The 26,472-nt window shown below is 44.2% G+C and overlaps 1 protein-coding gene across 5 annotated transcripts in view; it reads left to right on the top strand.

The window, feature by feature from the left end:
* PDZD2 (PDZ domain containing 2) overlaps positions 1-26,472 on the top strand; it is a 195,799-nt gene that overhangs the window by 77,530 nt on the left and 91,797 nt on the right. Inside the window, exon 1 of one of the 5 annotated variants that reach the window (XM_085213143.1) lies at positions 2,234-2,522. The exons of 3 other annotated variants lie outside the window; for them this stretch is intronic. The gene's annotated coding sequence lies outside the window, so the exon portion shown is untranslated. Of the gene's footprint in view, positions 1-2,233; positions 2,596-26,472 lie in introns of those variants that run through there. One more of the 5 variants, XM_085213142.1, reaches the window with a different exon arrangement.

The raw sequence follows: 26,472 nt of genomic DNA, 5'->3' as shown, positions 1-26,472 counted from the left end.
GTAGCTTTATTTTAGGAAAAAAATTGAACAATGTATTTTTGTTCTGGGTCATATGCGGTCTTGGATAGATGCTTGGATAGATGCTTATTGTGATCTCAAAGGAATTTCATGTAAATACGTATATTCATTTTGCTACCCATCAGCTCCACAAACATCTCAGATCTTGAGAACATGTAGCGTGTAATTGACCTTATGTGTGTTGTGTCAGGGGCGGCAGACATCTGGTGCCCAGCACATTGCAGTGTCGGGAGAAAGGAAATGTCTGTGCCTGTAGTAAAGAACAAATACTCCTGAAGGTGATATTTGGGATAGGATTTAAATACAGTGGGATTTTAGGTGCTCCAGAGCAGACACTAGACTGATGAAATCATCACACTTGCTTCCTTGTTAACTTCTGATATTAACACATTATTGGAGCCGACCTCAGTGATGGTTAGCTTGAATGGATGTTAAAGATGGTTTTTGCTCACTGTTGCTTTCCTGAATGTGAATCAAGAGCTTATATACTCAAGGAAGATGAGAAACAAAGAACAAAAAATCGCAGCACTCCCCGAGGTGACAAGTGGCATTTTCCCTGTGCAGTGACATGGTATGCAACTGTAACTTCATGTGCTAAGCACCAAACTCATCGTTCTGCATCTTTCTTCTGACTGCAGTGGGAAACAGCGTCTTCATGCCGTAGTTTCTCCAATTTCTCCATGAGAAAGGAATTTGATGAGCTGCTTTAAGTATTTCTTGTTGTTTGCATATGTATGAAGCCATTTTTCTGTTGGATAGACTTGCTGTACATGTTTATAAATTGATGCTTTATCTGTAAGAGAACATATGACTCCAATACTGTTTTGGCTTATATCACAACAGATTGCTTTGAAGTGCACAGCTGCATGTGTGTGCCTAAAATGCTATCAACATCCTCCAAAATAAGAGCTGGGAAGAGATGAGGCCAAATCCCCCTAAATTTCAATGGAATGTGAGCTCCTAAATAGAAACTATCAACTCTTTGTGCTGCTGCCACTGGACTGGGAAGTGGTCACTGTTTTGGGGCTTTCCTGATGCCTAAGTGCTGGACTGTGTGTCCATACAGAGCACTTTGGCCTTGCCTGGGCCAGAGTCGCTTGTCTCTGTCTTTGTCCCACATCCAGCAGTCTCAGAAGATTGCATGCGATTACCCCTGATGTCTCTTCTCTGTATATGACTATTAAACAGTAAGGGAGACAAAAGGAGGCACCCTGGGGTGTGAATCCTGCTGCACAGCTTTTTGTATCATGTTAACCAGGTCATGGGGATGACACAGAAACCGGTTTTAGGGCAGGGACTCAGGACAACTTCTTCTCCCTGAATTTTGCATTCACTTTTGCACGTCCTGCTTGATGGAGCACTGCAGCCTCCTCGCTGTGCTCAGCATCTGAGCTCTTCTCTGCCTTTTAAATGAAAGGGCTGGTGAGGTTTTTTCTCAGGGGATGTCAGGCCATGAATCACGGCTGGAAGAGAGGCATTTCTGGGTTCGCAGCGTTGAGCCCCAGAAAGAGGCAAATCCTGAAGATGGAAAGTTTCCCCTGAGGTTGGCTCTATGTATGTTAACTATTGGGGCATTCCTCTTTGACTCCTAATTAACGACCTGTGCTCTCTGGGAGCAGGGGCACTGACACCACCCTCTGCCTTTCGCTCCAAGAAATAAAGCTGAGAGTCTCTTCTGCCACCATCTCAACACCTGGAAGGCTGAGAATCATGCTGAAAATCCTGAAAAACAAGCGGGATGGTGATTTCTGCATAGGGTAGTATTGTATGGGAGAGACAGGGCTCTTCTGAACAAAGCGGAGCAGTTAGAGGGCTGCTGGAACACAGCGTGGGACTCGGTGGAAGTGTTTCATCCTTGTCTTGATTACAGACTGCTCACTGCATAGGTAATTGTATAGTTTAGCCTTTATGAGTGAAAAGACACAGTACTGGGTACCAGATGACTGCTCTTGGGACAGCCACACACCTGAAAAATGTCCCCGTGATGTTAAACCACAGCTTGCAATGAAGGTGCTTGGCTTTGGCACATCAAGCTGCACTCCACGGAAGAAAACAACCGCTGTGAGCTGCATGGGGAATTTTAATTTGGATGCCCCGAGTGGAAACATCTCGGAAGGGGAGAAAGTACACGGGAGCGCTGTGTGGTCGGAGCGAGTGCGAGCACCGCTCCGGCCGTACCCGCTCCCGCAGGAGAAGCCCCGCGCTCGGAGCTGGGCGGGCAGAACCGAGGTTGCGGGGCGGGGGTCGGAGCTCCGGCGCTGCGCACTCCCGGCGGCGGGAGCTCGGGGCTGCGGGAACGCGGAGCTCGGAGCCGCGGGGCGGGGCGCGGAGCGGAGCCCTGCAGCCGCGCCCGGGAGGAGGGAGGCGGCGGCGGCGGTAGCAGCGCGGCGGTAGCAGCGCGGCGGCTCGGCGGTAGCAGCGCGGCGGCTCGGCGGTAGCAGCGCGGCGGCTCGGCGGTAGCAGCGCGGCGGCTCGGCGGTAGCAGCGCGGCGGCTCGGCAGCAGGTGATGAAGCGGAGCCGCGGGCGGCGGGGGACGGCCGCTGCCGAGACGCGGAGCCCGGCGGAGGCGCGGAGAGGTGTGCGGAGCCCGGCGGCCAGAGCTCACGGGAGGCTCCGGGGATACGGGGCGCGGGGGGCCGGCGGGGGGGTGCTGGGGAGGTCGGCACTCGGGGCTCCGGGCTCGGCGCTGGGCAGAAACTTTCGTTCAGGGCTCGCGTTGCCGAGGGGACAGGTCTGTGTCCCAGCGCGCCGGGCAGTGCCATTGAGGATAACCTCCGCAACTCAAGGCACGGAACGCTTTCCCGTGGGACGTGTGAGGACTGGATTTTTTAAATGAAAGCGTTGCTGAAAGCTTTGCAGAGGAGCTTCCTTTGGCAAGCTTTCGTACTGGAGGCTTTTCGTAAGGGAAATATATTGTCTTTCAATTGGATGCAGAAAATAGAGCTGAATGATCGCTTCCTAAATCCAGCATGATTCTTGCTTTCGTTTAGGAGAGCTTTTGGTGGCGTTCGTGTGCCACAGCCATCCTGCACTCTAAATATCTCCTGATCCTCTAGCAAAAAAACGTCTGTTGGTGTTTAGTGGGTTCTGTGCATGTAGGGCATAGGCATACTTCATTCCTACTTCACATTTACTTTATGGAGATACAGACTCAATGCTTCTGCTCAGCTCTGCATTTTGACAGGATCCTCTCTTGCAGCCCAACTGGGGAGGACCTTCAAAATGAAGCTAACAAGTAAAATATGCTTTGAAATGGAGTGCAGATGGGAAGTGTCGAAGTGTTGTGTTGCACAACAGCCTGCTCTGCGTGTGTGTGCCACTCTGCTCACACAACTGTTGGTTTTATTAATGTGTCTGCTGTCTGAACCCCGTGCTGCTCAGAAATAGTGAGCGGTAATACCTCAACCAGCAGCAGCTCTGGTGAGAAAGACTGATTCCTCTCTGTCCTGACAACGCTTCTGACACCTCCGGGCAGCACATCTGTTAGAAATGTGTATGTATCCTACATTTTTAATTCCAAAATATTGTCAACTGTTGAATAAGATGATAAGCCGGTGTTTGCTGGCTCGGGTAGGTGTTATCTGAACTTTTCTTAGAGGTGCTTCATGAGATATGCAGCTGTTTCTTGCATCTGAAAGCATTATTGTCCAGGTTTTGGTAAAACTTGGGTAAGAAAGGTGGTGAATGCATTTCCTCACGTCATTGACCTGCATATCTATTGCAGCAGTGTGCCTCCAGCTTTTTCATGGGGAGAGAGCTTGTGTCTGTTGTGTTACCTTTTCTGAAATCTTGGAATGATTTTTGACATAGTGACTAAATATTGTCATGGTATTTAGAAAATCATAGTTTAGTATTGCATTCCTCACATGGCTATGCCGGAAGGGTTACTCATCTAGCATGATGTGTCTCTGTGCATGAGATTAGGTGGAAATGTGTTAAAGATATATCCTATGTATCCTAATTTTTCTGCATAGTCAGGAAAGTATGTTGCCTGCACATTATTAATCCTCTTGAAATAGAAAACCTGTGTCAGTACAGAAGGATCTCACTGTGATTTAGCAGATGTACGACTATGTATGGACTTTAAGCTTGAGCAGAGGGAATTCTTCCTTTGAGGAGGATCTCATCCCCAGTCTTTAGTGGAAAATCACTTTCTTCACATGCAAAAGGCATGAAGTAAAGAGCATTAACCCCGATTCTGGAGCCAGAGTACCTGACTTCCCTCTGACTTCTGCATCTAACCATCAGTCTCCAGAGGGAAAGAGAATGTTCTGAATCTGATCAGTAGTCCTTGTGCTGTGACTGTGGGGAGCAGAGCACAAGGTCTAACTTTCTGAAGTTTTCAGGTATGTAAAATGCCACAGATGCCTTTTGTTTCTATATAAATGTCATGTGTATTTCAGCAAATGCTAGGTAGCCTGGTGTATCTCATTGCTGTTTAGCACTTCATTATTGTTTTATAAAGCACATGGGCTTCGGGTAAAAACTGACAGAGAAGCATGGTGTGGTGCAGTTGGTACCTTTTGTTTTTTATTTGTATGATGCAGTCCCCTTCTTTGAATCCAAAAGAATGGAAACATCATGGAATTTTCTCCAAGTGATGGGTGTGAAGCTGTTGTATTGGCTGTAGTTTTAACTATGGACACTTGAACTGTCTGCCATGGGGCAGTTTCCCCTGTGTACATGCAGAGAATTTCCTCCTTGCATGCAGTTTGCCACTGGCATTGTCCTTGGGAAGAGGACAGCCTCTGGAGGGCTGTGGTGGCCCAGGGCTGCTCTCTGGTCATCTGGAACCTCTCCCTTGAGGCTGAACTCTGGCATGTCTCTGAAAGCCTATCTGGTCTGTAGTTCTCTGCAGAGGGAGAAAAAGGAAGCTTCTGAGCAGATGATACATCTTACAAGGGCTGCTTTTAGCATCTTACCATGCTTTGTGCCTGCTATGACCGCAGAGCCACCACAAGCCCTTCGGGGCTGAGCTGAATTATTTTCTGCCTTATGTACCACCAAGAGAAATATCAACTACGAGAGGTTACAGCTGCAGAACTTGTGTGTGCAGCATGTCTTGTTCAGATGTTATTTCCTTAATAAAATTACTCATTTGGCGTAAAGAGTTGTTGGCTGGTTTGGGCTTTTTTTTTCTTTTTTTTTCCTCTCCTCTTTTTTTTAATTCTCTTCCTTTTAGCCCTGGGATAAAACTGTCAAATTGTGTTCTTTCTTTCTGGTTTGTTTTGTGAGTTAATTTAAGGCACAGTCCACAGTCCTGGAAGAGCTGTGATCACAGAGAACTTGAAGTGGTAGCCCATTTACACGTGTGGGTAGAAGTGGATGCTTCAGTGGGTACTGCATGTTCTCAAGAACAGCAGGAAGGCAGCAGCCCTTGGAGAATGTTTCATAGGATATATCTGGGGAGCTGCTTGCAGCTAGCCTCATGAAGATACTGATAGTCAGGGCTTTAGGGAAGTTTGTGTCATCTGAAAATGCTGTGTGTTCATAGAAATGCTCATGTAGGCATACGCTTGTAGGCTGATAGTCCTGTCCCTTTTCCCAGTCCTTCCCTCACCCTGCAGACCTTGTCTCATGATAACCGAGGCTCTGACAGAGGCTTGCCACAAAGCCCAGGTTACCACTGGTGTGGTGCTCAGCCTGGACGCAGGATGTGGTATCTCTGCTCAGCCTGGTCATGGAATTATAGTTTGGCTTGGCTTGGAAGGGACCATAAAGATAATCATTTTGCTTGTCGTAGGAGTGCCGCCAGTTCTAGAGTAAATGCACTGAGTGTTTTGCTGGTCTAAGGACCTGTAGCACCTTGAGACTGCTAATGAGGCATTATGCCTTCAGTTAAAATACACCGTGGAATTCCATTGTAGGCTAGAATGAGTGAGAGCTTAACCTCAAATTCAAGGAAAGCATTAACCATTTGTGCAGCATGCTCCATAAATACTGAGTGATCAGTGACTGGCATCACCTGTCACTTCAGCCAAAAGCTGATCCTGGTCAGAGTTCTGTTTTGGAGGCATAGGGAACTGGGATTTGTGGAAACACTTCTTAATGACCCAGATGTGCTCTATTTTGTGTCCCAGAAGCGTATCTCTGGCATTTCTGACTCTGGGAAAGTGGCTGCTGCACCACGGATTATATTGGAGCCAGGCTAGCTGGAGCAGTGTAAATCCATGTAACTCATACAGAACATCAGAAGTGGCCTTGTTGCTCCTAGACCCCTATAGAAGTGCCTTGTTGCTCTTAGGCCCTCACAGGCAGAATGGATGTATTTTCTGAGCCCTCCACTGGAGTGGGATGGCCAGGTGCACTGACTCTGAGACACGTTACATCCATTGAGTGCTTCAGAGATTTCTGAGCTCCTAACAACAGAAGAGGGACTAAGTCTCATTCCAATGCTTTGAGAGAGAAGTTCAAGGCCACTGCAAGGGTACAGCTGTTTGTGTAGCTACTAGCATTGCTTTCTTGGGGCTGTGGTTCACGTTGGCATGATTCGCTTGATTTGTCCCACGGCATCCTAAGTGTTTCCTACAGTCTGGAGAAGTTCTTGACTCTGGATGAACTCTGCTGGTGCTGAAGATTTGCAGTAACTTGCAGAATTTGACCTTTTGTCTCAGCAAACTGCTGTGTGACTTCCAAGTACTACTGAATGTACAAAATACACAGGGAATGTATCTGTAAATCCCTGCAGCTGCTGTTGAACAGGGAAAGGAGCAGGGCAGCGCTGATGTTGCTGACACAGGAGTTATGGGTAGAAGCAGGAATCTCACCCTACTGGGCAGGAAGGAAATATATTTTCAAGTTCTTGTCCACAATCCAGAACAGTTTAGGAGTGCATTAGTGGGGTCAGACTGGTTGTTACCAGATGATCTTGCAGTTTGTCGAGAGCACTGTACAGGAAAGGATTTTGTCCCTATGTCTTTGAACACTGACCTTCCTCTTTTAGGGACAGGATGTTTTGCGAGGTGGACTGATCCAGTCACAACTCTTGTGCTCTTCTAGGTCAAAGCTGAAAGAGCAGAATGGAGAGGGGATGAGGCAGATAAAACAAGAAGTTACAGAGATCCTTAAACACAGGCTTGTAGGAAACAACTTTTAAAGGAAATGTTTAAAATAAGAATGAGCACAAGATGTAAATAATTTGCTGAGAGGTAATCTTTCAGATACAGAATGACCGTTGCTGACTACTTGGCTTGTGCTGTATAGTTGTCTGACTGGCCAGAGCTTATGGCTCTTTCCCAGATTCTTAAATGAGAAAATATTTAATTAAAGTGGCTTCTTGAGTCCATGAGTCTTGACCCATGACCTGGAGATGTGTGATTGCTGAGTTCATACTCATGCCTTTTCAGTTTGGATATAGAAAGGGTTTGTTTGTTGACTTCTGTTTGTGAGGTGGCATCTGCAGTGTAAACTGCTTCTGTTGCTTGGGGGGGTGATAAGCCGACTGATAAGAAATCGGGGAAAGTTGCTTTCCTCAGTAAAGAGAGGTTATTCCTAATAAATCTCAAGGAAATAAAGCTGTGAAGGGTATAGAAATGCATTGTGCGTGGAATCACCTCAGTTTTTTCATGTTGTTCATGAAATAATGGACAAAAAAGTAAAGTGGTAGTGGTAAGAGCCACCAGGCACCACCTACTTAGTAAGACTCAGCAGTGACGCAGGAGTTTTTTGAAGACTTAATGGATCTTACCCACGCTGGCGTTTGAAGAGCAGACTGAGGACGGTAAGAGTGAGAAAGTACTTGTGGATGGGATAGAGAAATGCTTCTCTGGGGAAGGGATGCTTCTGCAAGTGGCAGAGAAAGAAAATCTTTGTGAAGTGCCTGCTGGAAGGGGAAATGAGCCGAGATAGGGAGATTGAGTTTGTTCGCTCAACGCAATTGTGTTAACGCTCTGCTCCTGCTTAAGTGACACCTCTGACGTAATGAAAGCTTTCTGGTCTTGCTGGCTGGCTGAGTCGCTGAAGGGAGGAATAGCAGGTGCTGAATTGAATCAAAGCCAGATCCTCAGGGGAAGAACTGTATGTCTGGTCCATGCAGGGAAGCTCTCAGCTCTGCACAGTCTCTGCTGGTAGCTTTGGCTGTAGCTGGTGTCCTCAATTTGAGCTGGAGGTGGGAAGCTCCTCTTCTTCTGTCAAATGCAGAGACATAGTGAAGACCTAACTTCTGTTTTGCAGGAGTTTAAGGAGTGGTAAAGAAACTACAGTGTGGGCTTAGACCCCAGTGTTTATGTGTTACAGGGAAGTGTACGTGTGTCCGTATGGCAATGTCTTCTGGCTGCCGAAGGTGACACTGGGGCCTTCCAGTGGAGCTCAGGAGTTGTGGGGCTTCAAAGGGAGACCTCTCTTTAGACTGCATTCTCCAGCTGGACTTCAGTGAAATTATTTATGATTTACACCATTTTGCTGGAATGTGACCGTTCTCTCCTGGCTGTGGGCTGTGTTTTGAACTGCGGATAAAGGCAGACAGCGTTTCGTGTCTAAAGTCCAGCTGCTGCAATCCTTTTAAAGTGTTGCCTTTACTTAAAAACCATGGAGTGCCTTCCAGTACAGCTTCTAAAGCAGAGGTTGAGACAAGCCAAAATGGTTTCTGAGGTTATCCTCCAGGGGAGAGACTTCTAAAGAGGCCTCCACTGAGCTGCAGTACTTGAGCAGCCTTCCGGAAACAGCTGCTAGAGATGCAGAAATCTGGTTCATGGCTGAAAACTTAGTTTCACCATTAAAACTAAAATTTAAGAGAGTCCAGCTGCCTGCAAAGTGCAGCAGCTGGTTGAGCAACCAGGACACTCCTGGAGGAACATGGGAAAATATGTGTTGTATTGTCTTCCATGAGCTTAGCTGCCCTTTAAAAACAAACATGATTGTCGGCCAGAGGCAGTTGTTTGCTTTGTAGGTGAATTGGAAGAGAGCACTCTGGGGATGTGAGAACTCATGCTGGTATTTTTAAAGACACTTTTTACAACTGCTTTTAATGCAGATCTCAAGAGCCATAATACAGGAACAGTTTCCTCTATGCAATACCACTGCTGATCAAAGTCTCCTGGCTGTGCTTAGTTAAGATAGGAAGCATCTGTCTTTTGTGTTGCAGTGAAGTCTGAGATCTGCCCACTGAAGAGGGTGTCAGGTGTTTTAGTCCCAACTTTGCAGCCAAATGACAGCAACAGATTGTGGTCAAAGAGTGAAGGGAAACTGAGCATTTGTCTTTCTATAATCTTTTGTCTAGTGGCCCCTTTTTTCCTTGTGACCAGAGAGTTGAAGCCTCACCATGACTGGTGAATACTGTACATTCTGATAATAGGTTTGAAGCTTGATGGAAGTGAAGGCTACTCCCAAAACTGTACCTTGCTCTGAACAAAATAACTGCTTGTGGGAAAAGAAAACCTAGAATGAGTTGGTAGTGCTGTTTATGGCTTATCTTTTCTAAATCAGATGAGAAGACTGGTCTGGAAGAAAAGCATGTTGGGGCAGTATTCTGTTGCATGCATGTGGTTATTAGCAGCAGTTGTGCATGCAAGTCTTTTGGATTCTGTTTTGGAATTTCTACTTATTCTCCCACAGAGGCAATTTAAGCCTGCACTGATGAGATTGTTCTGAAGGTATAAACATCCATAGGTTCTCTCCTCCATCATTTGGAATGGCATTTGTATGTACAAGGACTGCTCTGAAAAGTAATGCCTCCTATTTCCATATATTGGCCTATGACATCTGAGGTGGATGTTGGTATTGGATGTTGGCAGTAGAGATTGAACCTTCCGACTGGAATTCTGTTATGTTCCATTTACCGTGTGACAGATAGCAGCTGAGGGACAGTCTGACAAATGGCATCTGACATGAAGGTGCAGATGAAACAAAGATACTTCACTTGATTTGTCTGTGCAGAAAAAATGGCATCCACTGACATTCATCAGTGCTGCCTGAACTTTTATGGAGAGCAATCAGGGATGTGGGTAAGAATTAAGGAGCAGGCTACCATAGGTGACTGTTGTGGGTGTATACTGCAGTCCACTTGATCAGAGGGAGGAAGTGGATGAGGCCTTTTACAAATAGCTGGAAGTAGCCATGTGATCTCCAGCAATGATTCTCTTGGGGGACTTTAGCCATCTGATATCTGTTGGATAAGCAATATGGCCAGGCACAGAAGGTTTGGTTCCTGTAATGCATTTATGACAACTTTCTGATGTAGGTGGTGGAGGAGCCGACAAGGAGGGCTTGTTTTTAATAACAAGGAAGGGCTGGTCAGGGATATGGTGGCTGGGGGAACCTTGAGATGCAGTGACCACAAGATGATGGAGTTCAAGATCTCATGTGGAACAATCAAAGCAGTAAGTAGAACTGATACCCTAGACTTTGGGAGAGCCAACTTCGACTTCTTCAAAGACCTACTTGGAAGTGTTCCATAGGCTAGAATGTTAGAAGATAAGGGTGCCCATGAGAGCTGTTTTGTGCTTAAACATCACTTCTTCCAAGCTCAAGATTGGTGTATCTCTAAGAGTAAGAAAATGGGGAAGGCCACTAAGAGGCCACTGAGTGGATGGTGAGGTGGAATGAGAACTAAAGGGAGGTGGGAGGCAAATGGATGCAGCTGTTCTTGGTGGTACGTAGTGATAAGACAAGGAGTAATGCCCTAAAACATGAATATAGGGAGTTCCATATGGAAGAACTTTTTTACAGTAAGGGTGACAGCACTGGAACAGGCTGCCCAGAGAAGCTGTGGAGTCTCCTTCTATGGAAATATTCAAGACTTGTCTGGATGTCTACCTGTGTAACCTATTGTAGGTGCCTGCGTTAGCAGTGGGGTTGGACTTTATAGTCTCTTGAAGTCCCTTCCAACCCCTGTGATTCTGTGAACACGGTGAGGTGGTGAGTGGTATGCTTTAGCAGTGAAACCATCATAGCAGTTGTGGAACAGTGGATCATCTCCACTGGTGCAGACTTCTGTTTGTGGCATGCCAGCTCTTGTTCATTGCTAATGAAAATATGTAGGTAATGGTGGTGACTGTGTTGAAAAACAGTGATATGTAGGTGAGAATTTGCTCTATCAAATAGTGTTACTGTGCTCTTTGTATCTGTTGTAGTTTCCATGGAAATAAATAGGAAGCATTACTTTCAGAGCAGTTTGTATAAATACATGAGCAGAATATTTTTGCATTGTGTAGATATGCAGGGACTCTCTGCTTATCCCACTTTGATGCAGCACTCTGGCACCCTTCTCATGCTCCTTTGAATGTCTGCAGAGGATCTGTCTTGAATAGTTGTGTCAAAAGCATCAGTCATGGGTTCTTAGAGTGATTGACATTAATTAGCTTCTATGTTTTCCCACTCCTCTCCCTTCTTCACCTTTTTAACTTCATGTTTTTCTGTTGGAACAGAGTTTAATTTGGAAGAGCAAGATTGTAAATGGCCCTTTGCACCTGCTTGCACTGTTAATTTTATTGGGTAATACTGTGTAATAGTGAGGGAATTCAGCTGTGATAATTAATTGCTTGCTGTCACAGTGCTGATTTCTGAAGCCTTCAGCAGTGGCCATCTCATCTCTTCCCTCCAAAGCCTCATGTATCTCCTTGCTTTTAGCAAAGTTTTTCTTCTGTCCCTGACCACGTCAAGTCAACTGACATGCTCTTCACCAGCCTCTGCTCCTATGACTTGGTTAGAGCAAACCTTACGTTTTCTGAGGAAATGTCTTCCCTTTTTCACTGTGCACTAACTCAGGAAACCAGTCCATATGTAAAACAGCTTTTGATGTATGTCAATAGCGTGTATCTCAGCTCTCTGTACATCTTCAGCATCATGCCCCTCCAGTGATGGCACAAGACCTGGCTGCAGGTGAAGGATGGTCTAGCAGGTCTTGGGGTAGCAGTGCAGCTCACACACCTTGGTCAGTGGGTTTGTGGACTATATGTGATGAGGACCTCTGTTACCAGCATTGGCTTTGGACATCCTGGGCTGGCCTTGATTTGGGCTATCTCATTCAGTTTTCTTGCACTGAGCAATCAACCTCCTGCCTTATTTTTCCTTTTGGCAAGCTCTTCTCAACATGCATTATTTTGATGAACACAAGCCTTTTTTCAAATTCCAGCCTAAACCTCTTTGTGGCTGGTTTACCCTTATCTTTCCCTTTCTCATCCAGAGGGAGCCTTCCTTTTCCTCCAATATCAAAGCCAATTTCATTTTGTCTTTTTTTCTTATGAGGGAGGTTATTTTATTGAACTTTTCTTGCCCTATTTCACTTTCACTTAACCTTTCCTGAACTCAGTAACCTGAAATCACATTGTTCTAGCTAATATCTTACTAGTGTCTTGTCTGTTTTCCTGTGCCTCACTGAGACCTCAGGCAACATGTGGCTTTTTTATGGTCTCACCATGAGCACCCAAGTCTTTCTATGTCATTTCCAATGGTTGTTGAGCTCCAGAGCTGCAGAACATATTTCTTTAATCCCAGAGTGCATGACTACATTTGGCTTGATCTTAAGCTGCGCCTTCCGTCAGTTGTTTTAGTCCTCAGATGTTCTGAATAAACTTCTGTGCATCCTCTTGAGTTGACAACTTTCCCAGCAGTCTGTTTTCTGCAGATTCCATTTGCACTCTCCTACTTTCCCTACCAAGGGAATTAGTGAAATTGTTGGATAACACTGTCCCAAGGCACATCTTTTAGGAAATTTGTTTATCATTTGTCTTTCTCACCAGAATTTCAACATCTGCACAAGCTGCTTTTCTTCTGGATTCTGGGAGGTGGAGCTTGGTTTGGCTCCAATGTGTGTCCTAAGTGGTAAACAGGATGGACTGCAGATCTGGGCTGCAGGCAAGCTCTGCATGTGCAGGGAGCTTGCATGTGCAATGCATGAGCCGTGATGGTAAATATTTCTTCTTGGTGTGTGGAAAATGGCTCTGTATTCTGGTCTGTTATCAGTGTTTAACAGTTCCTAGAGAAGGTTTTTCTTCATTTCAAAAAAATTACTGAAATTACAGATATATGAAGCTGGTGATTTCAATGTAAAGTGAAGATGGCAATTCTTGTTTATACTCTTACTAGTTGTAGGAATTGACCAGAGCTGAAAACTATCAACTCTGTCAGCATTCAACGCTGCAGACATTACTGAAATAGTATTGTCACTGTCTCACTTGCTTATCGGAGTGTGCTCCCTGGCAGAAATGGTCTTAAAAATCTTTGTGTGTCCACTGCTCAGCTGCTAGTGCCAAAAGACCAGAATAGATAATCTCTGTGGGCCTCATCCAAGCACAGTTCCAGCTGGGAGAGGTGCTCCATGGTCTCCTAGAGCTTTGCGTAAGCATACAGCTTTTTCTACAAATAGCAAATGCACCAAATGGGTCATTTAGAGGAAAAAGAGGGAAAAAAAAAAAAAAAAAAAAAAGAAGAAGAAAAAGCTAATTTTGGAAGCATTCATTGTATGTGCGTAAAATGGCCAATAATCTGAATTATTAATGGAGACTGTGACAGATCTAGGGCATTAGCTTTATACATTTCAGGAACGTACATGTGTGTGTCTGGGAGAAAAGGCCGTTCGTGTACGATGATCACTTAAATCAGTGTTTGAGGAAGGCCACTGAATACTCCATATCGGTTCTCAACTGCTATATTGCCTTTGTTCAGTAGCTTTAAAGCTTACCTGGAGAATTTTAGCAAGTAGAGTGAGCAAACAAGCCTATCCTGATAGCTCTGTGGGAGATTAGAAATTCAGTGGCATCTGCAAGATATTCAGCTGAAGCAGTGAGGGCCCGGGCTACGCTGATTTGAAAATGAACAGCATTTGCTGTTCAGCCGTAAAAATCATGTGTGACAATTTGCTCTCAGTGTGAGTACTTGAAGGGACACTTGTATTAATGTGTGGAGAAGGAGTCTGTCTTCAACTGATTCAACTGATTATTTTTTTTTCCTCTTAAAGAATGATCTGAAGGCAGGATTTTCCTTCATGTCTGGCATCTGCTTCCTTTTGCTCATCTGCGCATCTTCGCTGAGTGGGGTGCCAGGGTTGGATTCATGGAATCTCTGTCGAAGTCACAGAGCAGCCATATTATTGTGTGGGTTATTATTTAATGGGTTTTAGTGCCAGATTTATTTAGTTATTTATTTTTTGGCTCTTGCATCCATAAAAACCAACCCATTTAAATTGTGTGGTGTAGTCCTTTTACAGCTTACTTAAGAAAATATTCTGTTTGAGATCCAAATACTTCCCATGAAGTTGTGGAAGCCCCAGTTCTAGCAGGGGTTATTTAAGGGAACACTTGTACACTGGGTGGCCAGCATAAGAAGCTTTGAGCCACGCAGCCTTAGATCTGCTGAACCGTGAAGCTCGTGCAAAAAATCCTTCCCAAGCAGTGAGCCAGATTTTGTCCTGCCGCCTGGATGCAGCTGGGGCGTAAATGGTGATGAGAAGAGGAAAGGCTGGTGGGGAGGATTGCACCAGTCTGCGAGAGACCTTGCAGAAAGACCTTTCAAGACCTCGTTACCACAGCTGAGGCGTTGTGTGGGCTGCATCGCTGCATACCAGCCTGGGAATGTTAACCAGAGTTATAATGGGCTCTTATTGTGACCCCGTGATATAAAACAAACTCTTTTAACATGTGGTTGTGGCTCACATGTTGTCACTTCACAGCACTTGCAGTTTCAAAACAGATGCCTGAAATCACAGTGGTTTTTAGGAACATGATGTTCTTCCTGAGACTTCTTCCTTGTGACATAGTTCACTTCTCCACTACCTGGGGTGCTGCAGGGACCCAGGTGGGTCTGCTGCAGAGCTGCTGCTCACGGATCCAGCATTTCAAATGCTGACATTGCCATGAATGAGCTTCCCATGGTACTCAGCCTGAGAGAGGGTGAGGTTAATGTTCCCATTGGAACGCACGGGGAAGAGGCAGCAAAGGTGAAGATGAGCAGCGGAAACACTGAATTTGTCTTATCATGTTAAGATTTATAGTGTTTGCTGTCTTGCATCTTAGCTTAATTTAAAGTACACACTTAGGCCTGGCTTGTTGATAGAAAGTATGCCAAATCTCTGTCACTGAATTTACAGGCAAGACATAAGGCCAAAGTTCTGTCTTAACTCCAGTACAGGATTTTCTTCTAATAGGGATGCTGGAGCAATGGCTTATCAGGATTTTGGTGCCAGATCCTCTCTTAGAATAAAAAAAGCTAAGCTCATTTACAGCAATTGAGCATTAATCTCTATAAGACTTTTCTAAAGATATATTGTGGTGAACGTAAGGAGGAAGAGAGCTCATTATTTTCAAAGAGAGCTGACAGACCAGCTACTGCACAATTACCATCTCTTTTTTTTAATCACGTCACTTAAACCATCGAGTGGCCACTGCAGTGGCAGGGAGTGCGAGTGGGACGATCTTCCTTTGTTGCAGTAAATCTTGCCAAGTAGCAAATTTTCAAAGATCAGACTCTTGAAGCACAGGACTGAAGTTATGATAGACTGGAGGACATTCATGGCTTGGTAAAGAAACACTGGTGTGTGAAATGGTAATTGATCCCAGGAGCACCGAGCCAGGTCATGTTATCTGCAGATTCCAGTGCAGCAATGGAAACTATACAAATGTTGGCACAGAGGGTTAAATGAGATTAACTAACCAGTTTCTGCAGGGATGGTAATGAAACTAAATACACTGTGCTCAAAACTGTTGGGGTGATTCATTGGAGTGTTGCTTCCCTTAGAAGGGGTCTGCTGTGATTTATAGCTGCTCCATGTCTGACTAAGTATCCCCAAAAGACACTTAGGAAGTTTAGGAAGGTAATGGTGTTTCTTATGCACCTGTAGCTGTCATCTTAGTTTTGAAGATCGTCTGTGCATCTTACTTTCTGGGGAAACTTATCTTTCTGTGTCAAAAAAGCTGTTACAGACTTCAATTCCAGGAAAAAAATAAAAAAATAAAAAAATAAAAAAATAAATCCCCACCCTGCTGTTTTTAGATGTTTGTCTTTGGCCTGAATGACATGTCTCACCATTAAGTCCTAACAAAACTGGTTTTGTGTTGGTAGTTAAGTAAGTAAGAGTAAGTAAGGCTTTGCAGTTGTGAGATTGGGCTTTATGCCTCTGGGTTCTCTGGGCTCTTCCGTATTGTGTGATCTGAACAGAGCAGTATGTGCGCTCTGTCCCCATGGGCAACTGGAATTGCAAATTTGGAACTGCTTATGTTTGTTGGCTTGTTTGAAGATTATGCAGAGTCCATTCTTCTCCGCTGAGGGGTGAGAGGATCCCCTGAAGAGACCCTTCTTTTTCCCCTTCCTTCTTTTCTCCCATTTCCCTGTCCTGTCCTTTACAGGAGCAGGATGTATCTGTGGGACATATATGCAGGCATCTGTGTTTTGCATGTCTTAATCCTGTCTAATAAGCGTGTAGGAGAGTGCATTCACCACTGACTGGACCTCACAGACATCTCACAGCGTTCCCAATCTAGTGTGCTTGCAAAATAGTTCTTCATCTCTTCCAAGGCGGTAGAAGCCACCAGTAGGAGTGCGATAGATATCCATCATTGGAAATGTGAAGAAATTGAAACTAAACTAGAAGCCTGTAGTGACCAGTGTCTAAGGCAAATAGCTAATTGGCTAGTCTTTGCTCCACCAATTCCCTCTTGAAATCAAAACTGAATAAAAATCTTTTTGTCCTCGGAGTTCTTAACTGAAAGTAGTTCTCCTGGTAACAGTTTTTTTGGAAGATCTGCAGGTAAATTGGTCCTTAACTGAGAATAGAGCTGTTCTGTTTGTGTAGCCCATTTGAATTAATAAAACCATGTGTTTGGTGCAAATAGCATGCTTTGCTGAGAAGTTATGTGGGAGAACTAGTATGTGAAGCTGGGGGGACTGGGGGCAGTCCTGCGGAGGAACGTGACCTTCGTGTAAACACAGCCCGAGAAACTCTAATGTAATGAATGTCCTGGATCTGTGCATCTTGAGGCTGACCCCAAAAATGGAGGTGTTATGAAAAGCCCATCCCAGTATCTACATCTGCTCTGTGCTGAGCCTGCCAGCTGGACATTGGAAACTCCTGGTGGAGCCAGACCATGTCCCAAGCTGCTGGGAGATCCCTGAGATTGGCTGCAGGTTCTTATTCTCTTGATTCCACTGTCTTGCTTTGAACAGTTGTCTATTGTATCTGAAGACAATTTCTCAGTTCTTCTAAACCATGGCAGGACTGTATACTAGGTTGTTGCTGCATAGTGACTGAATCTTAAGTAAGTCTGAAAGTTGGTAGAGCTGCCTCCCCCTTGGCATCTGTGTTGGGTTTGGGCACAGTGGTGCTTGGGGTTAGTGACAGCCTGGTGAGATCAGCTGTGGGATGTCACTGATGAGCTCCTCTGCTCCATCACCTCCTGCCCTGATTGTGTCCTCAACAGTAAGTCTTTGTGTGTGCTTTTAACTTGCATTTTACTGGAGTTTGTGTGTGCTTGTAGGTGTTTTGTGAGATTATGGGATGGCCAACAAATGCAGCATCCCAGGCTTTAATTAGATGACTGGGTACCAGTTATATTCTGTGGCAGTTTTTGTGACGGTCTGAGTGGTGCTTACATTGTTTTAGCCCAACTTTGCAGGGAAATGGAGGTTTTAAACATGCGACTACAGGCAGTGTCCTATGAAGCTGTTTAACAGGTGATATTTACGAGTCGGAAGCACAATTTTTACCTGACAATGCAGGACATCTTTATTTAATAAGCATGTCTTCAGCAAGCCCTGGAAATGCACATGCAAGGCGGTGATGACGCAAATTAAAATCCCACTTTCAAACGCAGATGGGGACACACAATCGCAGCTGGACAGGATTGTAGAGCCCTCTCCAGTTTCCCAGCACTGGAGCTGCGAAGATGATTGCTGCTCCTGCTAAAAAAGGGAAATGGCAAGAAGTGTTTGTTTTGGTTTGGTTCTTCATCTCCCCATACTCTTCATTATAGCTGTTGGCTCTTGCTTTTTTCTTAGCATTACTTGATTTGTACAAAAGTTACCCACACGAGCATTTTGCTGGCTCTTCCTCTCCCATTTGCCTTGTTATGTTGTGCTGCTTGTTGTATAAACATCCCAAAATGATCTTTAAATCCAAATAAACAGAGTTGTCATAGCAATTGGAAGTAAATTGTGGAAGCACTTTTGTTCTTGTGTAATGCCTCATGTGATGCCACATTCATAGAGGCTTTCACTATGGGCAGAAGGATGAGGAAATCTGCATATCATGAATAACTTGCTAGTTGTCATGGAGCAAAGTTGTTGCAGCTCTTCCTTGAGTTGTTTGGTACCTTGAGCTCTGGGTGCACGGTGTAGGACAGGTGCGAATCCCTCATAGTCCATTCATTTTAGTTGCTCCGTTATTTTCCCTCTGGATTGTGCTGCTTACTGTGTGATTTGTAGTGAGCCACTTTTGGCCTCTGCTTGGTAAATGAGCAAAGATCACTGTTCTCTGCTCCTGAAGCACTGTGGCCATCAGCAGTTGACAGATGCTCAAAAAGTTAAGTCAGTGGTACTCCACTGTCAGATGATTGTAGTTAAAGAAAAATTTATAACTGGATAGGGTATTTTATTTTATTTTATTTTATTTTATTTTATTTTATTTTATTTTATTCTTTGAGTATTGATTGATTGAATTTAGCTGAAGCCAATAGAATTTTGGACAGATGAGAAACAGATTTTTTGTGAGAATTCCTTCTGTGTATGTTTGGTTTAAGAATGCTTTTAATACTTGGCTCGAAAGAATTTAATCTTTTTTTTTCTTTAGAAGAAGATCACTTTGTAGCATGTTGTACATTAAAGTTAATACAGGTATTCAGAGTGCATGACAGGTTTTTATATATAAATTTTTAACACAAGAATACCTTACATACCAACAAATGCCATCAACTCATTCTTTTCCTTCACTCTATTCTAAAATCATTTCAGGTCTTTAATCTTTTACAGACGTACTTTCTTAAAAACAAGACTGTAAGTCTATGGTTTATATTACAGTTCCATTTTCTTGAGCAAATCTTATCTCGGGGCAGGTACATTAAATATGAACCTGGCAAATGCAAAGTGTTGTAAGTAATTACCAACTGCGGTTTCAGTGTGGAAGTTGCAGAAATAAGGTGTGTGTTTTGGAAAACATCCTGAAATGTGAATGTCAGACTAGTTGTAAGTACTGGAAGGATTTGGATGAACACTAAATATGCAGCTAAACTGGGAGATGATGCAGAATAAAAATGGTGTGGTTTTATGCTAGCAGTGTACTACTTTTGGGATTTTCAGGATCTTAATGCAGAAGTCATTTGCTGAAGTTGGTTGAGCGTTATGCAGAAGGCCAGACTAGATAACTGCAGAGGTCTCCTCTGACCGTAGCAGTTCTGAGTTGGGTAGCACCAGTTGTATGCTTCCAGCAGCGTAGACACAAAATGTGAAAAGTGCTTGTTCTGAAGAGTTTGTGATCCAAACAAGACAGATGCAGAATAAACAGGATGCGACTGAGAGCTCCAGAGAGGAAATGACTGGGATGTGATTGTTTGTGAAACTGTAATCTTCGGGGGAGTTCTGTAGATTTATAACCTCGGGGTGTCTCGTAAGAAATGAGCTGAGAGGAGGACTTTGAATGGACGGAGTACACAGAGAGAAAATATGAAAGGCATTGCATGCATTTGGACACTTGGGGAATGGAAAAAGGCCCCCAAAGATGGGCCAGTCAGCGTCCTTTCTGGTGGGGATGGGGAAGATGATTGTGGGATGCTTTAACTGTAAAAAAAACCTACTCAGTCTGGGTTTTTACACTCTGGCCATTGAGAGAGAGTTGTCTGCACCCTCCCTTTGCTGCATCCCTGGTAGTGCTGGTGGTCCTGAGGAGTCTGGTACCCACTTCACTCCTCCGCCCAACCCAGGGTTCTGCATGTACAGAAGAAGTCTGTCCCCTTGTCTTTTAGCAAAGAGAAATTCAGAAAGGGTGACTGTGTACCCTGGGAACGGCGGAGATTTGGGACTGGGATTTCAGCTGCTCCAAGCCTGACCATCTGAGGTTGCTTCCACAAACCAAAGCTGCATCAATTAAATATGGGAATCCCCTTTCAAAACGCTTACATTCAGCATTAGGGCTATAAATTAAGGAAAATAGATGATCATTTCTAAGTGATTAAATATGCATTATTACAAGGGGCACAAGCAATGCAGTTACTGCTGGCATTCCTGTCACTTGCCATCGTGTCCCAGTGCAGGTGTGCATGAACTGACAGCTTGCTGGTGGGGAGGCAGTTATTGGTTGGTGTGTGAGGATCAGACACACGTGCATGACCAGCTGTGAGCTTAACGGGGATCTGTTGCTTCATTGGGACCTCTGGATGGAATTACCATCCAAATAGAAAAGACCATTACAGACTGTATTGTTCTGTTTAAAATATCTTTTAAGCTGCAGGAATTCCACATGATAGATTCCTTTTTCCATGTGCAATGAAAGCATTTTAAAGCCAGTTTAAAAAAACATCCACATTAATTTAACTCTATAGGTGCATTTTGAAAGAGTATTGAGAGCAGAGAAAGGAGACTTTGGGAGCAGGCCATTTGCTCCCATCAAATGCCAGAATTTGTTAGCAAATGAGGCTTTTGGATACATTCTTTACAGTCAGTGGGTTTAGAGAGGTTTCTTTCTCCTGATACAGGATATGAGGTACTTCTGGGTGCTCTTATCTTTGAAATTTGTGGAGGGGTGGATTGGTGGGTTTCTTTAACTCGGGGAGACAAGTAGTAACACAGGTGTGCCTCCCTTCCTTACCCATGCACACTGTGGGTGATTTGTAGCAATGGAAGAAATAGTAGATTTCACCAGGAGCAGGTAGGTGTAAGCATTAAGCTGGTGAGAGCTTGGCAGGGTGATGCCTAAAAGCTAATTTTAAGAAACTAGCTTGAGTTCTTCTGCATAATGATTGTCTATCTCAGGTCAGTTTTGCTGCAGCCCATCTCACTGGGGTGGTTTCTTTGTTGTGCCTTTTTCTGTGTCTTTGCAATGGCTCCTGCATGCTCCCTCAGCTGCTGAACATGTGGATGTGGGACTTTCCTACTTTTGAGTATCTGGAAAGCACCATCCTCATCACAGGTATTTGCTTAAATGTTTCTTAAGTCTATGGGGCTCTGCTCCTGGCAGCAATCTGTAAATGTGTAAGTGGGTAGACTTTTTGCTGTTTTTGTTAGAGAAGGCTTTGGCAGTGAAACCACAGCCTGTCTACCATAAGAGTGAGGATACTGGGCTACTTAGCAAATACTCATGAGTAACCACTCCAAATGTATGTGTGTGCAGGCAAGGGAGCTTTGAATAAGTAACTCCTAGGGATGATCCACGCAGTCTCCCTTGTGTCTTCAGTAACAGCCTTTAGCTGAAGTGAATCACTTGGGAACAAAAATCATATGGTCCATGCTTTGACTTTTTGGCTTCCCTCCTCTCTTGCTGTGGGTTGATGCCATGATAGAGGCCCTGTCCACATAACACCTGTTTAGTTAACAGATGTTAACCAAATAGAATAAATTCCAGCCGCTATTGATCATAAGTAGTATTCCCAACTCTTTTTTTCACCCACTCAAAGAATGAAGTATTCTGTTATTCACGTTTTCCCCCCCTTATTACAATGGAGAATATGGTGTTCTAGAAGACCTCATAGCTGCAGGTCTTAATCCAGAGTTTTGGATCAAGATCTCCTTGCCTTGTTTCCTTACACTGCTTTGCACATGGGGGTAACTGTTTCCGTGAAACCCATGACAAGTACTTGGTGCGCATGCTTCTATGGGGAATCCTGTTTTGCAGCTGCCAACTGCTTGGCAGAAGAAGTACAAGTCAAGGAGTAGGCCAAAGGGAGGCCTGAACTGTCTTCAGACTTGAACTCATCTGGAACTACTGTCTGTGCCATCATTGGAAGGAGCAGCAGCAGCTTGGGCCATGGCTCCTGGGGGAGGCAGGGAGAAGGGCATGGGAGGGTGTGAAGGCCTGGAGGAGGAGAGGTGGAGAGAGTGAAGAGTTGGTACATCCTCCAGGTATGCCCTGAGCAAGATGATGACCACATCTGGTCTCCTCTGAGGAGTATGGTAATGTCAGAACTCTGGGACTCTGGCTCCTCCTCATATTCTCTTGTCCAGATCTGGCCTAGCTTCAGGGCTGTGCGTACCAGTGGCTTCCTCTCTTGGCACTGGCAGTTGCTCTGACAGATTCTTCTTGTTGGAGAGCATTATGCTGGTCCACAGCAGTGACCTACTAGAGCGAATGCTTGGTAAAACACAAGTGTACCAATTCTTATCATTGGTCACCCTTACACCTGCTAGAGATCTCGGCAAGGGATGAGCTTTTATTGCAAGTCCTTTCTTAGGATCCTGAGGCTTTTATTTTCACCCGCTGGCCTGGTTTTTGATCTGTAGCTAACGGGAGAGAGCATTAATCTTTTACAGCAAGGCAAAAGTCCCATGAAACCAGTCAGATCAATCCATCTGCTTTTTGCGAGAATAGCAAAATTCAAATGAGACTTCTTATCTGCACAGCTTGTATATTATGGAGTTGGGTTAATTGCTCTCATTAGCCTCATTTCTTGAAAGAAATGCTCTTGATCTTAGCCCTTGTGCCATACATACAGTCTGGAACAAGTCTGTGAAAATAAATAACACTTTGATAAGGTTCATGCAGTGAGTTCTGAATACCCTGATCTAGCAGCATCTGTCACACTGACCATTTCTGCCTCTCCTTGGCGAGACCCTTCAGATTGTCTTTTGGACTTCAACTGGTAGGAGCTACCAGTTAAAAATGCAGTCCATGTGATTAAGAAGTACTGCTGTCTCTGATAATATTCAGTGCAGCTTACACTTGTCAGACTCTGGAATCTATTTACTGAATTCTTTTCAGACAAGTCGTTTTTGGCACTTGGTAAAGTTTCCTTCCATGTGTCCTCACTGGCTGAATGCTAATTTATTCAGAAAGGCTCAGCTCCAAATACATGAGACAGTATTTTCAGTCTTTCCTACTGTCTGGACAACATGGTTTTTGGAGACTTTTTTCCTTCTCTCTCCTTTGTGCCTTAATTTCCTTAATTGTGTGGTGATGGTGATGTAAACGGTGGGTACTTATGTTAAGTGACACTGTGTTGTAAAGGGAACTTGGATCTCCATTGATTGGGAAAAACTGGATAAGACCATTATACGATACAGTACTGTAAGTATGGTCAAAGTGCCTTTGAGAGATGACATCTCTGAATTTTCTATTCTGTAGTGATTCCTCTACCTCTGAGAACACAATAAATTAGCTGATCTCAGCTGAATTGTCCTAAATATTCTGGTTATTTCTGATGTTTAAACCAGTAGTAGGATCACAGGAAAACTGTGAGAAGGATGAAAATTATAGGGTATGCAAGAATAGAGATTATTTGGTCTGAAGTGGCAGTTCTTTCCATTTTGTCTGACCTTGTGTCTAAGAAGAAGCTGTAGGCCTTCTTGAATGACATTTGAAATGTGTATTCACTTAGACCAAGCTTTTAGGGTGGGAGTTGTTTCTCCTTTACTTCTCTTGTTACTACCATAAGTTGTTCAGATGTCTGTGTTGTCGCTCTCAGCTTTGTAGTACCTGATTGTTCATGGCAGATTAACAAGATGCAGAAATTAAAATAAGGAAATGCTTTTGATCACTTTCTACAGACTGTGATGTAAGACACAGTGTTCCCTGCTCCCCTATCCATGAAAGTGCTTCGTTTAAGTGAGAGTCACATGAAGACACGTGAGCAGCAAGATGCGCTTTTATGCTCTGCCAGCATGAAGATGTCCTGTCCTAGCACCAGGCATGTTTTACATTACAACTTGCCTGTGCACCTTGAATGCACTCTGTCCTTCCCAAGGCGTTGGAACTGCTATGCAGCAAGCACTCGGTGCTGGTGGCCTCGCGGTCTCACTGGGGATCTCGGGTGCTGATCTCATGCCTGCACCTGCTTTTGTAATTCCTGAATTGTGTGTTCTTAGACTGAATTCCCCACGGGTCTGACTGAGGAGGTGATCTCTGGGTGTGCCGACTGGTCATGCATGAATGCGCTACAGAGTCTGCATGCTAGTGAGCTCTTGTGGCCACTCTTTCATTTAAAAAAAAATAAATGTAGTCAGAGGAAGTCAGAGGAGATGATTCCCAACTTTCTGTGGTTAGGGCACTTGCTTATGAATAATGAGGGCATTGTTAAAGCCTGAATCCAAATATTTTCTGCTTTGTAGTATAAATTTAGCTTTTTTTTTAATGAGAGGGAAGCTTGAATGCATCCTATTAATTACCTGTTAATGTTCCTTTGTTGCACGTGATCTGACTAACACTTCACCAGGTCATTTTTCTTGGCCAAGACAAGATCTTCTTTCTTGAGACTCGGGTCTTTTGAATCAGTTAAAAATGAGAGCGAGCCAAGGCTTTCAAATTTAAGGAAATGTGTCCTTTTCTCGCTAGGCGATGTCTTTGTCAGGGAACTTGTTACTAAATGTGTCCTCTGGATTTGGTAGCGCATGGGAGATCCTCCTAGTCAACCAAGCTAGAGTTTAAAGAAAAACAGCCAATTAAGTTGGGAGGCGTTGGTTTCACCTGCCTACCATGCAGGGCTGGTTGGTGTCCTCCCAGTAAATTATAGCTTGCAGGAGGCAGTGATTTATCCTTGCAAGCACAAAAAGTTGCCGAACACTTGTTTGTCTCAGGCAATATTCCAGCCTGTTTGCACACTTACTATTTTCTTGTAGGAGTTTAGGAGCAGATTGTCACATGGAGTTTCTCCTGAAGAAAGAGCCTTAGAAAATAAAATAGTTTTCAGTACTGTTTGTGTGCCCTCATAGTCAGAGGAGTCATGAGTGAAATGTCACAGTCCTCCTTGAGACACTCTGAGGTTGCTGTTCAGTTGTATCACTTTCTTCATTTGCTGATAGAGTTGCTCCATGCACCCTGGTGCTGGCACGTGGCTGGGGGTTTGAAAGTGCAGCCAAGCATAGCATTGGTGGAGGCTGTCCTGATCCTGTCTCTGCCCTTAGCCCATCCCTGGATTTGCTTTATGGCCCTGAGCAATCACATTAATCTCATTACAGGTTTCTCCATGGCACAACAGGGATAATAATGCTGGTGACCTGTGTGGGGCATGGTGATGTGTCAGACTTTAGGTAATCCAGTTTAGCATGTGGATAAATAAGGAATGCCAGTTGAGCCCTGTTTGCTGACGAAATACTTGTTTCTTACCTCTTTATGGCTCCAGGGCCATCAGAAAGCCCACAGACATGTGGGATGTACCCTCCCTTCTCTTCCCAGTACAGGGACCAGTGAAACCTGCAGCAGCCTGGGTGACAGTCCATCTCAGTGGTGGAACCCATGGTGTGGACTTGTTGTAATAGTGTGCAGTCATCAGAGGGACATCAAAGGAAGCCTACAGGACCATGAAAGTAAGTACGGCTGTTGCAAAAATAGCCACAACAAATTGGATTAAGCTTCACAGAGAGGATGCTGCTCTTACTCACCGCTGAGTGACATGTAAAATGAATTTAGGCCTCGGAATATCATGACGTGATTTATTAGTAATCACTTCCATGACTTTTCTCATCTATAGATCTTAAGTAGCAATTAGTATGAAGGCGAGAAAGTATTATTCTTATTTTATTGAGGCACAAAGACATCAAATGACCTGCTGCAGGGCATTTCATGAGTCAGTGGTAGGGTTGGACATAATGCCTGCTTTGAGGAGGATAATTTTTGTACGATTGGTTAGTGTCTCCTGGTGCCAGTTGTGTATGTGATTTGGTTAATAATTGTGAACATGACTTGAAATTTTATGGAATTGTTCACTGATTGTGGGTCAAAGTGTTGCCAGAACTTGCTGTCAGTAGAGTCTAATTCATGCTAATCTGTAGGCTTGGTATAGCATAATCCAATTCATCTCAAGTAACATGTTTCTCCTTCTAAATACCAGTGACCATTTCTATTGCTCTAGTTAACAAATAGATACCTGCATTTTTTTAATGGGCAATGTGAAAAACCCTCCAACTCGTAACACTCTGCGGGTGTCTTAGCTTTTATGAAAGTACTCTGCTGCCTTCTTGGAGCATACAGCCTATATTGGAGCTGTTTTTCCTCCTTGTCCAATTAAGCCAGATAATTAAATCTCCAGTTTTAGTCACAGCCTGTATTTTTAATCCTGTAACTGAGCTCAGCCTGCCACAGGAAGTTCTCTGCTTTTCTCAGCACAGCAAATCCCTGGTAAACATGGCATTAAATCCAGCCCCATGCTGCTTCTCCATATTCATCTGTCTTTGCCTGGCCCAGTACATTTACGCTAGAGTTTCCTGTGCTAATGGTTATTTTATTTAAATGCTCTGGCATTATGTGATTATACTTTTAGCTCAAAGTACAGGAAATTTTTTTAAGTGTTAGATTTAGTTACCTGCTGTTTAGAGTATGAGCACAAAGTATGTTTCTACTGAAGCTGCCTAAATCTAATTTGACTAGCTGGAGGTTTCAGGTGTGAAAT

This window comes from Meleagris gallopavo, chromosome Z, assembly GCF_905368555.1.
Source record: "Meleagris gallopavo chromosome Z, MGAL_WU_HG_1.1, whole genome shotgun sequence".
NCBI lineage: Eukaryota > Metazoa > Chordata > Aves > Galliformes > Phasianidae > Meleagris > Meleagris gallopavo.
Note: the sequence above shows the minus strand (reverse complement) of the source record. Positions and strands in the feature narration are given on the sequence as shown.